Source organism: Pteropus medius, unplaced genomic scaffold (genome assembly GCF_902729225.1).
Source record: "Pteropus medius unplaced genomic scaffold, Ma_sr-lr_union100, whole genome shotgun sequence".
NCBI classification, from domain to species: Eukaryota; Metazoa; Chordata; class Mammalia; order Chiroptera; family Pteropodidae; genus Pteropus; species Pteropus medius.
This window is the reverse complement of record NW_024349225.1, coordinates 14,868,943-14,881,716: the sequence shown is the minus strand read 5'-3', so window position 1 is coordinate 14,881,716 and position 12,774 is coordinate 14,868,943.

The window sequence follows — 12,774 nt, the reverse complement described above, 5'->3', positions numbered from 1 at the left end:
CGTGTGTACTCCGTCTGGGACCAGGACAATCGCTGGCTGGCGACCGCATGCCAAGTCCTTGATCATGTCTTCGTGACACGCAGGGGAGATTTGTCAGGTCTCAGCGTCGGGAAGCACAGCGCTTCCGAAAACAACTGGTTCGTTGTCACCGAACGAAAATGATAAATGCAATTGAATAATTATCTTTGTCTCTTTGCCTTGGTTTCTGAGAGATTTTCCAGTGAACTATCACGTGACCTGCTTAGAGCAAAGGCACGGGGCCTTTTTTTATTGTGGATGGGTTCGTTCCTTCATCCTACCCCCCAGACGTATATTGTGTCGTTTTCATTGGATGTTTTAATAAACGATTGCAAATCCTTTGTGGAAAGAGCGGGAATGGATGCGTGGAGGCCAACGCGGACCTTCGGATTCTCCAGGTGACCTGAGTGTCTCTCTCTTTGCATCCCCTCCCCCCTCCCCAATGCACTCGAAAGAGAAGAAGTCAGTTTCAAAATCCCATAAGAAAGAGAAATAAAAACACTATAATAGTAAGTGCAACTGTTTCTCAGAGCAGATAGGGAGAGTGGAGAGGGGGAGAGAGAAAAGCAAATGGAGGGAAACTAAGAAAAAGAGAAAAGAAATGGAAAACGAAGTATAAAGGGAGAAAGGAAACAGGTGATTTTCGGAATGAAACAACAGAAGGTTTGGATTTTCCAGGCCGGTGTGTGACGTCGGACCCGTGACAATACCCCTCAGCCAGGGAGCATTTCCAAGTGTCTTCCCTCCCCGCTCCTCTGCTGCTTTGAGCACTCGGGAATTGTCCTCTGGGTGGAGTTCTGCGAGAGTAGCCACTTTTCCATCATTTCTCCCCAGCCTCTTCAAAGACACAGGAAGGAAAAACGAAACCACAAGAACTAAAGTGTTGCGGGAGTTCAAGGTTCAAAGCGGGTCCTTGTCCGGAGCTGGGCTGCGTGTCTGAGTCCTGACACACGGGGGCGCCATTTCTGCGGTCCACCGTCAGGGCCCAGACCTTCGCGCTTAAAACCACGTCTGGGAACTGGACGCACGAAGAGGAATGGGGTTCGATTCGCTACGTGTTCCAGGCCCGCCGCTTTTCTGGAGTGGGTGGGACACGTGCTGACGGGCCAAAGGAGCAAGGCCATGGGTGTCAGAGCCTGCCAGCTGGCCTCCTGGCCTCGGGCTGCGGCTGGGCACAACCTCCTTGAGATCAGGCTGACTGTCTCGTTTATCTACTCGGGGCAGAATTAGCGAATCCACATGACCGCGTTAGAGCCTGACCTTGGATCTGAGATGTATGACCTGGAGGGAGCTCCTTACACTTGGTCTAAGATGGAAGTCTAAAGGCGGAGTGATGGTCCGGCTAAAGCGTCTAACACAGCACGCGCCATAGTAGGGACGGACTCAACACTCTGTGTCACTTGGCAGTGCTGCCATCTACTGGTGTCGAAGTGACTGAATGAACCGGCCGTGTAGAATGCAAGAGGTTTTACTAGACTCAGGACACTGACAGACTCAAGCTGTTTCGTGGGGTGTCGGCCAGCTGAGCCCCCTCAGGGCAGAGCAGCCAGTGTGTCTGGGATAGCTGCTCCACGCCACAGCTGTCAGTCACGCTCCTCAGACAGGCGAGAAGGCAGAGGTCAGAGCAAAGGGGGTACGCCCAAGGCTCCAGGGCTGAGGAGCCCCCCGCCCCCGGTCTCCTGAGTGCTGGCATGAAGCTTGACCCTCGGGGACCCACACAAGGGGCTGGGAGCCAACGGGTGGGAGGAGAGGGACTTTAGCAGATGGATCCCAGAAAATAAATAGGCTCTTGGTTGGGTTCGACAAGGCTTGTGAGGGGCACCCTGCCCAGCAGTGACACCCCCCCAACCCAGTGTGGAGAGCCAGAACCAGAACCACCAAAGAGCCTCTCGCCCGCCCGGGGCCGCCGTGGTTGGCCTCTGTTCCGAGGGGGTCTGCAGGGAGAGCTCTCACTTCCCCAAATATGCCTCTTCCGGTGTCACAAGGAGCCTTGGGTCACCTCCTTCCTTTGTGCAATGTCATCAAAAGCACAGTTTCTGCCTCTCCTCCTTGTCTTTCCTGTCCCCACTCGCTTTGCCTTTTCTGGGACCCAGTTCCCAGGACGCGGCCCTGCTCCGGCCCTGGCTGGCGTTCTGGCTGCAGCTCCCCCTGGCTTCCTGACCTGAGCAGACAACAGAAGCCCCCCCACCCCCTGCCTCCCGCCCGCAGCCACTCTCTCTCCCTCCGCAGCACGGGCCCGTCTTGGGGTGCCCGCCCTCTGCTTCCATTTGCCAGCAGGAAGCAATAAAAGGCACTTTTCCACGTGCCTGCTGGAACCATACTCTCCAAGTTCTAAAGCAGGACTCATTACCCAACAGGGACACGTGCCTCTCTAAAGACTTTCGGACAAAAGGCATGAAACTGGACCGTGCCGGGAAGGACGAGTGCCAGACGCACTCCTCACGGGACAATCTCCCCTCTGGGGAATGCCTGCCGCCAGTGCCACCCGCGTTTGCCCCAGATTCGTGGCTGGGAATGTGGCTCGGACACCAACCACAGGTCATATGTCACCTCCTGCCCAGGTTCCTACATGAAGCCAGGTGTGAGCAGTCGTTATCTAGGACACCTCCTTCTTTGACCTCATGCTCTAACCGCAGAGAGACCCTTGGAATGCAGCTATGAGCCTTTTAAAAATATCAATCCGATGGCTTAAGATTATCTAGTAAATACTCTGACGACCTGTTTCCCATGTCAGGCACTGTGCTGTGTGCCGCCAGAGAGAACCTGATGAAAAGCGCCCCTCACTCTGACACTTCTAAGTCCCTGCAGTGGGCGTCCAGTCATGCTAGTGCTCAGGAGAGGATCCAGGGACCTGGAACACACGGTGTCTACCCCTTCCCGCTCAACTATAATAAAAATAATCATGGCACCATGGAGAGCCAGACTTGGTGTCAGAGGTCTTGGGTTCAAATCGTGCCTCGTCCCCTTGATGGTACTGAGCAAGCTCGTCTTTCAACTTCTCGCTCCTCAGTCTATCCATAAGGAAGTCATAATAGCTGCCGAGGAGGAGTAAATGCTGGCGGTCGTTTATGTGCCTGAGACATAATAGATGCTGAGATTTCCTTCCTTCCTTCCTTCCCTCCTTCCTTCCTTCCTTAAGGAGCTTAGAGGCTGATAGTTAGGAACAGTTTCTGCTGTAACTAACACACACTGCCACTCAAGTTCAACCAGGGGTGCGAAGCGTGCCAAGGCTGCCTCTGTGGTTTGCTGCATGCAGGGTGGGGCGGACGGCTCTGACTGGCATCGCTGGGGGCTGCTGGTCGGCTTCCTTCCTGCTGGTTCTTCCTGGGCTCCGCCCAAATCACTTTGCAAGGAGTAAGTTTCAGGCCTTCATCGGCCGCACGTGGTTAGAGTCGGTGGACTGGTCACCAGTGCCGCCTCCCTGCCCCCCAGGGATGAGCACCCAGGAGCCTGCGTAGAGGTGTTTGGTCACAGCAGGTGGGCTGACCAGGGGAAGTGATAGGACTCCCCGAAGCATTCCCCTGCGAGTGGAAGTACAACGCAGAGAAATTTCGGGTATGTGGTTTTTACCCTAAATCAAGCTAAGGAGCAAGAATCAAATGCTCATAATCTAAAAAAACGAAACGGCAACGGAAACCCGCCCCTGGCTTCCGTGAGGCAGTGACGCTTCGCTGTCCACGGGAGTTCGTGGCCTCCCGAGGCTCTCCGGAGCGTGAGCTTGTTGGGCCTCCCAACGTCCCAGCATGGCAGGCAGACTCTCGTTGTGCAGATCCGGGAAGTCACACAATGTGCCAAGATCACACCTGAGTGGCAGAGCTGTGGCTCTCAGCCAGGTGAGCTGACTCTAAGTCTAGACTGCTTAAAGAAAACATAAGTGGCCTATCAAATTCCTGCAGGATTTTCCCCCTGATTATTGTGGAAGTGGCTCTCTGTTCTCTTCAATAGCACGCGTAGCAACTCGGCTAAAGATTACGTTTCCCAGCCACGGTTGTCCATGCGATTATGTCTGGGCCAGAAAGCGACGTAAGCAGAAGGGTACGCACACTCCTCCAGGTCAGTTCAAGCAAAGGCACGTGCTCTGTTCCTTCCTGACGCAGGGATACAGAGCGTGATGGTAGGAGCTCAGGAAGCCTTTTTGGGGTGCACCACCTCTGAACTGCTCCCCTGGAATTTTATGTGAGAGGAAAATAAACGGAAATAGACATTAGAAATTACTGGATTTCGGGTCTCTTTGCTTAAAAAAAGCCTAACGTTTGCTGTGACTAACGTGGGTGTATGTATCTCATAATAGTCATGGGGGAGGAAGGACAGGTGGAAGTCAACGCAGAGGAGGCTTAGACGTGTTACCAGGAGGCTCTGCCAGATGCACGTCTCCGGAGTCGTCGTCACTAGGTGCTGGACGTCTCTCTTCAGCACGTAGAAAGTGCCCCCCAAATCTTATCGCACCGAAAGAGAGGCAGTGATGGCGCTTCCCACAAAAGGACGCCGCCTTGAGCACCCCTCCCTTCTCACTTCCCCAAGGCTCTGCTCGCTTTCTGCCCTATTCACCCCCACCCCAGTGCCTGAGGACTGTGCATACCACCCTCACCCACCCACCAGACACACACTGTAAAAGCAATCCCACCCCTTACCCACTCAAACGGGGCTTCAGACCGGGGCTTCGGCCGTCCACCTCCCGGCCTAGTCACTGAGAGCGCCATCATGTGCAAAGCCAGGGGGTGTCCGCCTCTCCCCACGGCACTTCTCAGCCCAGCAGTTTGTGGCTGGAAATCTTTGAAGCTCCACGTGGCGAGCTACCTTGAAAGTCAAGCCGATTCACTCTGTAAGGGACCCCCGAAAGCGGCTGCCCGAGACTGGCCTGTGCTCTCTGCTACCGAGCGGTCCTCCCCGAAGCCCCGTTAACAAAGTGCTCTCTTGGTCGGTGCCAAATCCGCATTTTATTTATTTTCACCGTTGGTCGCAGGCCTGGCCTTCGCAGGAAACCCAGGGGAGATGCGCCGATGGAAGTCGTTTATGGTTTGTACTTTTACTTTGATTTCCTTTTTAAGTTTTAATTGTGGTTTAAAAAAAAACAAAAGACACACACATGTTATAAAATTTACCCTCTTCACCGTTTTTAGGTGCACCGCTCAGTAGTGCTAACTATATTCACGTGGCCGTATAACAGATCTCTACCATTTCTGTCTTGCGAAACAGAAACTTTATACCCACTGAATAACAACTCTGCGTTTTCTCCTCCCCCTCAGCCCCTGGCGACCATGATTCTGCTTCCTGTTTCTATGAATTTGACTGCTCCAGATATGTCATATAAATGAAATCCTACAGCATTTGTCCTTCCGTGACTGGCTTATTTCACTCAGCGTAATGTCCTCAAGGTCCATCCAAGCAGCATATGACAGGATTTCCTTCTTTAAGGCTGAATAATATTCCTTTGTGTCCATCTACCACACCTTCTTTATCCATCCCTTTGTCAATAGACTTGGGGCTGCTTGATTCTGGGAGGTTCATAGCTTTAAGGCCTGTGTTTAGGTCTGTAATCCGTTTGGAGTTAATGTTTGCACATGTAGCAGGTAAGGCTCTAACTTGGGTCTCTTGCAGATGAATGTCCGGTCTCCAAACGCTGGTAAAGAGACTGTCCTTTCCCCATCGTGGGGTCTTGGAACCCTGCTGGCGACCATTTGACCACATACACAAAGGCTGATCTCTGGGCTCCGTTCTGTTCCATAGGTCTGTGTGTCTGTCTTGACGCCGCAACCTCGCTGTTCTGATTACTGGAGCTTCGTGATATGTTTTGAATCCAGGAAGCGTGAGGCCTCCAACTTTGTTCTCCCTTCTCAAATTTTTTTTGGCAGTGCGGGGACCCGTGAGATTCCATTTTAGAATTTTTTTTTCTATTTCTGAAAAAAAAAAAAAAGCCATTGGGATTTTCAGAGAAATTGCATCGAATCCGTAGATCGCTTCGGGGATTGTCAACATTTAAAGAATTTTGAGTCTTCCAATGCACAAACGCATAACGTCCTCCCATTGTTTGTGTCTTCTTTGGTTTCCTTCGGCAACGTCTTGCAGTTTTCAGTAGACTCCTAAGGTCAAGTTTACTCCTAACTTAAAAGAATTCAAGTATTTCATTCTTTTCGATGCTGTTGTAAATGGCATCGTCTTCATTTCCATCTTGGGTTGCTCACTGTTAGTATATAGAAACGCAGCCAATTTTTTGTGTGTTGATTTTTCTATCCTGCAACTTTGCCGAATCTGTTTAATTAGTTCTAACAGTTCTCTTTTGTGTGGGGGATCTTTTTACGGTTTTCTACAGGTAAGATTGTGTCGTCTACAAACAAAGACAATTTTACTCCTTCCTTTCAATTTGGATGTCTTTTATTCCTTTTTCTGGCCTCATTGCTCTGTCTAGAACGAGGGGCAAGAGAGGGCAAACATATCTACTTTCCAGGAAAAGCTTTAAGTTTTTTCATCGTTGAGTATGATGTTCACTGTGGGCTTTATGTAGTTCGTGTTTTAAAATATAGGATTCTTGGACTAATTTTGAAATACGAAATTTGGCCAGAGACCAGCAGGCATTTGAAATGATGGCCCAGGACGACCAACTGGCAACAGAAGACGCGTGTACGGGTTTTCCAGATGTGGTTTCTTGAAGACCATACGTGTCTCGTGAGCCACGCTCACTCAGACTTAGGCTTCGAGGTCAGTGATTGACAGAGCGCATCCAACCCGTGTGACCGTAAGGCGTTTGCCTCAGATGGTCCTTTAAAACCAACCCCTAGAGTTTATGCATTGAGTCCAATGGACCAGCTTCTCTAACGAGCGGGAGACACTCTTGTGTGTGCTGAAGCCAAGGGACTGGGAGAGAAGAGAGCCCCCAACTTCCCTCTAGCCATATGGTGGCTTTAGAGACTGGGGGTCTCTAAGTTGGGAGATCTTTTCCCTCTAGCCTTGAATTTGAGGCAGTGGAAGGAAAAGCATCCCGGACAGAACGAAACAGTGCCCAGTGAGCCTGGGAGCGAGGTGTTATGAATAAGAAAAAACACCTTTAGCCAGTAAGCAACTGTGGATTGCAGCTCCGGGAGATCGTGTGTCGGCTCTTTAAGTGGTAAGCTGACTTGGGACAGGAGGTGGAGAAGCCCCCATTCATTCATTTACCAACTGCTTCCTGAGTGAGAATAAGTGTGCATAAGGCGCCTGCTGAGCAAGCAGAGCTTTGGGGCGGGAAGGCAAGGGGACACATGGCTGCGTCCTGAGGTCGAGATAAGCACCAGGGAGGGGTGAGGGGCGACGGCAGTGGGCAATGAGCTCGGTTCAGAGCAAACAGTCGCCATCCTGAGCTCACCGACAGCCAGTACGACAGCCCCGAAAGTGCTTTCTTAGCGTCTCCCCTCCTTCTTGCCGACCCTGGCTCTCCTTCTGGTCCACTGGCCTCACGGTGACCGCGACTTGGTGGGGACGAGGGTAGCAGAGAAAGCACCAGGCAGACAGACAGACCCAAGATACAGCCAGAGAGATAATTCATGAAGCCTGAAACACAGCTGCAGAATTAAAACAAAAATGTCAAGGGGACGGAGTGTTCCAGCTGACTCGACTTCCTGTTGATAAGTCTCTGGGGACGTGGGGTGAGTTCTGGAGTTCTAGAATTGGGAGGGCAGGGGGCCTGGTCCGGGTGGGGGCGGACGCCTTTGCAGGCATGGTCACTCAGGAGTCGGGCTCCCATGTGCAAGGCCGTTGACAGTCACTTCCTGAGGCTGCCCACGGTCAGGGGCAGCTCTCAGTCACTGATGTACCCAGCCTACAGAAAAACAGGATGTCAGCGTTCAGATTCAACTCACCATGAGATGCAAATTCCTTCCCCACCCACCCACCACCTACCACACCATTCCCGTTTCCCCTGCAGAGATGCCTTTATCTCCCTTTATCTCCCTGTGTGACCTCCGTGGGGGCTGTCTGCGTCCTTTGCTCCATTGCCAGCTGGGCTATGCGAGGTCAAATCTAATGCTTACCACATTTCATTATGCTTTTAGATTTATGGTCGTTTTGATTGGGAGCTCTTAACCGCATCGCTGGGTGAGCCATGAGAATGATCATCAAATAAGGAAATAAGAATGGTGAGATGATTTTGCCCTTTAGAAAGCACGTGTGGTAGGTCCTGGAGTCCCCAGGCCTCAGCGGGGGCCCCTCGGCTCCCAGGGTCTCCGCAGCTCATTCTCACCCCATTTCCTCCTCTTCGTTGCTGCTTAAAATCCTCAGCATGTGCAGTGAAGGAAACAGAAACAGAAAATACAAACCAGAAGCAACTCTGCTCGAGTTCAAGGACCTACGGAGGCAAACGCCAAGCCTAAAACATCCCAGAGCAGCATCGGGAACGCGGGCGCCAGGGTGGGTTCCAGACACGGTGCCCACTCCCAGGGCTAACGTGTGACACGTCGGAGCAGAAGCTGGAACCTCCGCCCCCTCCTTGGGCTTCCAGGTTCTTCCACCCAGAGCCCCTCCTCCGCCAAGCACGCCTGGTCAGCTCCCTCCTGCTGGAGCCCCCCACCGCCACCCCCCGCTTTCCTCGACCTCTCCATGTCCGTGGACCTGCCTTCCCCAGGACCCGACGGTGTCCGTCTTTTACTGCTCAGGACATTGAGCATTTGGTCCACATTATGATTCAAACAGTCAAGGTCTTGTGCTTTATGGCCTTCTCAGATAAATGACACTCTCATGAGATAGAAGAGAGAGAAGAGAGAGAGAGAGAGAGAAGCGAGCGAGCCTGTGCTTTCTTCCCGGGGCCAGGAATGGTGATGGGTACACCAGGAAGAGAAAGATCTAAAAAAGTCTCAAATCGTAGTGCAAGTCCAGAAGCAGAAAATGTGACTAGAGATGTACGTGTGGAAATGCAGTGAGGACACGGCCCCAAATCAGAAACTCGTGGAACAGTCTGCAGCGCCAGGAGCCGTGAGGTTATTCAGTGGGCTGAGGGCATGTAAACCGCTGCTAACTGGTAAAGTTCAGGAAAGAACGTTAAATCTTTGACTCGACCAAAAAAAAAATGTATAGTTTCTGTGCATCAAACTTACGTATTATTTAAATCAGAGCGACTTCAAACTGGTTTCCAGGATAAACAAAAAATAACACCGTTCACGATAGTGAAGTATATTCAGAATCGAGGTACGAGAAGCTTCCCCACGCCTTTTTTGGCGCATGCGCACAAAAAATGCAGAATCGAAACCGAACTTAAGAGGACTCGGGAACCGTCAGGTCAAGTGCGGACGAGGAGAAACCAGGCCGGGACCAGTGTTTCCTCCGAGGCGAGGCTGCAGCCCGGAGGAGAAACTCAAGGAGCAGGTGGACGTCGCGCACGGCGGCCTGGAACCGAGAGAGGAACACGGAGCCACGGTGCGGGAGCCGCGTGTGCCACCTGGTCCGCGCCGCTGCCTCGTGACGAACTGAGCTGCTGCTCCTGTCACTGCTGAGACGAGAATGACGTGGCATTTAGCACACTCACTGCTCGCACTCTGAGCGTGTCATGTTACTAACTCGTTTAACCCTCACGACTCTATGCGGTAAAGTCTGTCCCCGTAAAGTCTGTCTTCGGATGGAGAGACTGAGGAGCAAAATGGCTAAGCGACGTGGCCGAGGTCGCGGTCAGACGCAGAAAGTCTCGTGCCAGCGCTGACCTTGAAACCTCGATGCTGTTCTTTCCGTTACGACTCTACGTTTATAGGACATTGAAGTGGACATTCAGGAACTGGGTTACAGAATGGATGACGACGTCGTGTTTTGCGCGATCTTCCCCGTGACGGGCATGAAGCTTCTCTCTCCCAGGTGACCTCAGCCCGTGTCTATTCATTCGCCCACCATGCACCTGCTGAACTTGACCCAGGCACTGGTCATGGGGCTTTGACGAAGACAGAATGCAATGTGCCCTCGTTAAGCTTCAGGTCTGGTGGGAGGATAAAGTCAACAGGCAACGACAAAGTAATCTGCACAGCGACAGGCACGAGGTACACACAGGAAGCGTGTCTCCCAGGTGACCTCGAAGGACAGCACCACATCTGCAGGGCGTGTCTTCCTGTGTGTTTCTTCATCGGGAGGATAAAGGTTTCCTCTTCCGTCTCATTGGCCAGCCCTTCCCCGCTGATTTATTCCTCCTAAGCCAGTCTCTGGGAGGGGGACTAGCATCCCCACGGTGGGCTTAGACTATTCTGGACTTACTGCTTTACCGAAGCTTAAAAAAGGCACTGACGCCAGGGTCTGGACCTCAGTCCCTATTGGTCTGGGGTGAGGCCCAGGCGTAGGTGTTTTTTTCAGAGCTCCCTAGGTCATTTTAATTTAGAGCGGAGTTGAGACGCGCTCAGGTGCTCTGTGTGATATACTTTTTGGGTTTGAAAAAATTTGAATTTCCTTGTAGATATGTCTAATTTCACTCTTAACCTGGGATGTGCCTCCGAAAAAGAAGGGTGTCTCTGGGCCAGCTGCTTTGGTTTTTTCATTAACACTATTCCTTGTCCTCGGTGACTGACCAGTGTCCCCCCGACATGCAGCCCCATCTTGGGGAACCTGAGTGGCCTTCTCTCAGCGTAGACACCTGGCACCTTCCCCAGTACACCCAGCCCAGTGCAGTATTTATCAGCACATCCAGCTGAAACGCTTCCACTTTTCCTTCCTTCCTTCCTTCCTTCCTTCCTTCCTTCCTTCCTTCCTTCCTTCCTTCCTTCCTTCCTTCCTTCCTTTCTTCCTTCCCTTCTTCCTTCCTAATTAAACTTCTCTAAAATCATGAAAACACATGTATTTACTGCAACCACTGAAACAACACAAAGATATTTGCACAAAGAGAGAGATCTGAGTAATCTTCCCCTTTCTGTCTGTACCCTCCATCGCCCCAGAGACCTGGCTCTCTCTCCATTCCTCTCCACTGCCAGTGTCGCCAGGCCCCTGGCCCATCCTGCGGCTCTCTAGGGGTGGGGGTCTCGTGGGGAGGAACAGGCAACGAAGGGTCTGGGTAGGGGGTCAGCCTGGAGTCAAAGAATCGGGAGTGCTCGATTCTTCCTCCGCCACCTTTTTTCTTAACCTTTTAGTTTGAAATAATTTTGAACTTTGAGAAAATGTGCAAGATTAGTACAAAGAACTCACCCCCTACACCCCCGTGTCCTTCACCTGGGATTCGTCACAGGTTTGCCAACTGCCCTAACAATTTCTTTTTCCCCGGCTTGATCGAGGTACAGCTGACAAATCAGACTGAGATGCCTCCAGCGTACACGGGGATGATTCGATGTGTACGTGTGTAATGATTCCTTTAACATAACTTATGGTGGAAGAAGCCGACCCAGAGCCACTGCAGGCCCATGGCTCTGACCCCAGCAGGCCCGTGGCTCTCGCCTCCAACCTGTGACCCTTCCCCAGCCTGTCCTCGACTTCCCTGACTTTGACGCTTTTAGAGGTTACAGACCAGTCCCCTTGAGGAATGTCTGCTCGTTTGCCTTCCCCACTGTTTGCTGTCGTTAGGGTCCAGTCGTGCAGCTTTGGCCAGCATGTCACCGAGGTCCCCCCACTGCCACTCCTTCGACACATGAAAACCCTAAGCCTCGGGGCTACCCCCTCGGTGTGCTGGACGCCGGTCCTCAGTGCCAGTCACTTGTGGAAAGAGTCATTCTGTTTCGTTTCTCGGGGTTTAGGCCTAACGTGCTATGTCTATTTCACAGTCAGTGTTTTGGTCATGAAAGACTATTTGCTTCTCGCTCCACTTGTACCCACGGGCGAGCGGCAGCAGCGCGGCCACCTGCTAAGAGCTGCTCGGAGCTCCTGGCAATTCCGCTCAGACTCCAGTCGAGCGCCGGCCTGCCTCACTGGCCTTCCGTGGTCTCTCCTCCTGTGGCTCTTTGCTCTCACTGGAGGCCCGACTATGGGTTTTGCCTCAGACTTGGATTTACAGGCAAAGATCCTACTCATTCATTCATTCATTCATTCATTCGTTCGTTCGTTCGCTCATTCAGGCCTGCTTTGCGCCTGGAGCTGCCTGCAGCAATATGGCCTCCCTGCCTGGGGCAGTCAGGGTGGGGGGGGTTCCCCTCCTGGCATTCCTCACTGGCCTGTTGACTGCCTGCCTGGGTCCGACTACCAGAGCGCGTGAGGGGTGTGGGGCAAGAGCAAAGGAAGCAGATGCTCTGAGCCAACCAGCCCCCCATGGAGGGAGGGCAGCCACCCAGAGAGGCACTTTCCCTTCCCCTTGGGCTGCAGTCTTCCCCCAGCCCACAGAGCAGTGAGTCACAATCCCAAGTGACCCAGCAAGAACAAGGTGTGTGCCAGCCGCGGTGTCTCCATTCCGGCCCCTGGCGGTCAGAATGGAGGGGCGGATGGGGAAGGGGAGCCCGCGAAACTGAGCGCTGGGCCTCGGCCCCTCCCCATTTTCCTCTTCTTCCTCCAATAAGGTCTCTGCCCAGGGCCCCCCTCTGCTCGGCGGGAGCACGGCTGGGGGGGGCAGAGCTTGTGTGCTTTGTGGGTCGTGGGCTCTGGCCGCGGAGGGAGGGCCAGAGCAGGGCGTGGGGTGCGAGTCACCTTGGGGTGACTGCGATGCTATCGGGCCTAACGGCTTCCTTTGAGCAGGCACTTCCGCCCTCCTGCTTGTGAAGCCAGAACCGGTGCTGAGCCCGCCTGGTTCTGAGCAGGAAGGAAGACTCGGCGGAGGAGGAAAGAAAAAGGCCGGGGAATCGGGGCCAGAAGACAAGACGCTCCCATCACCGGCTCCGACCCGCGCCTCTAAACAGAAGGGGG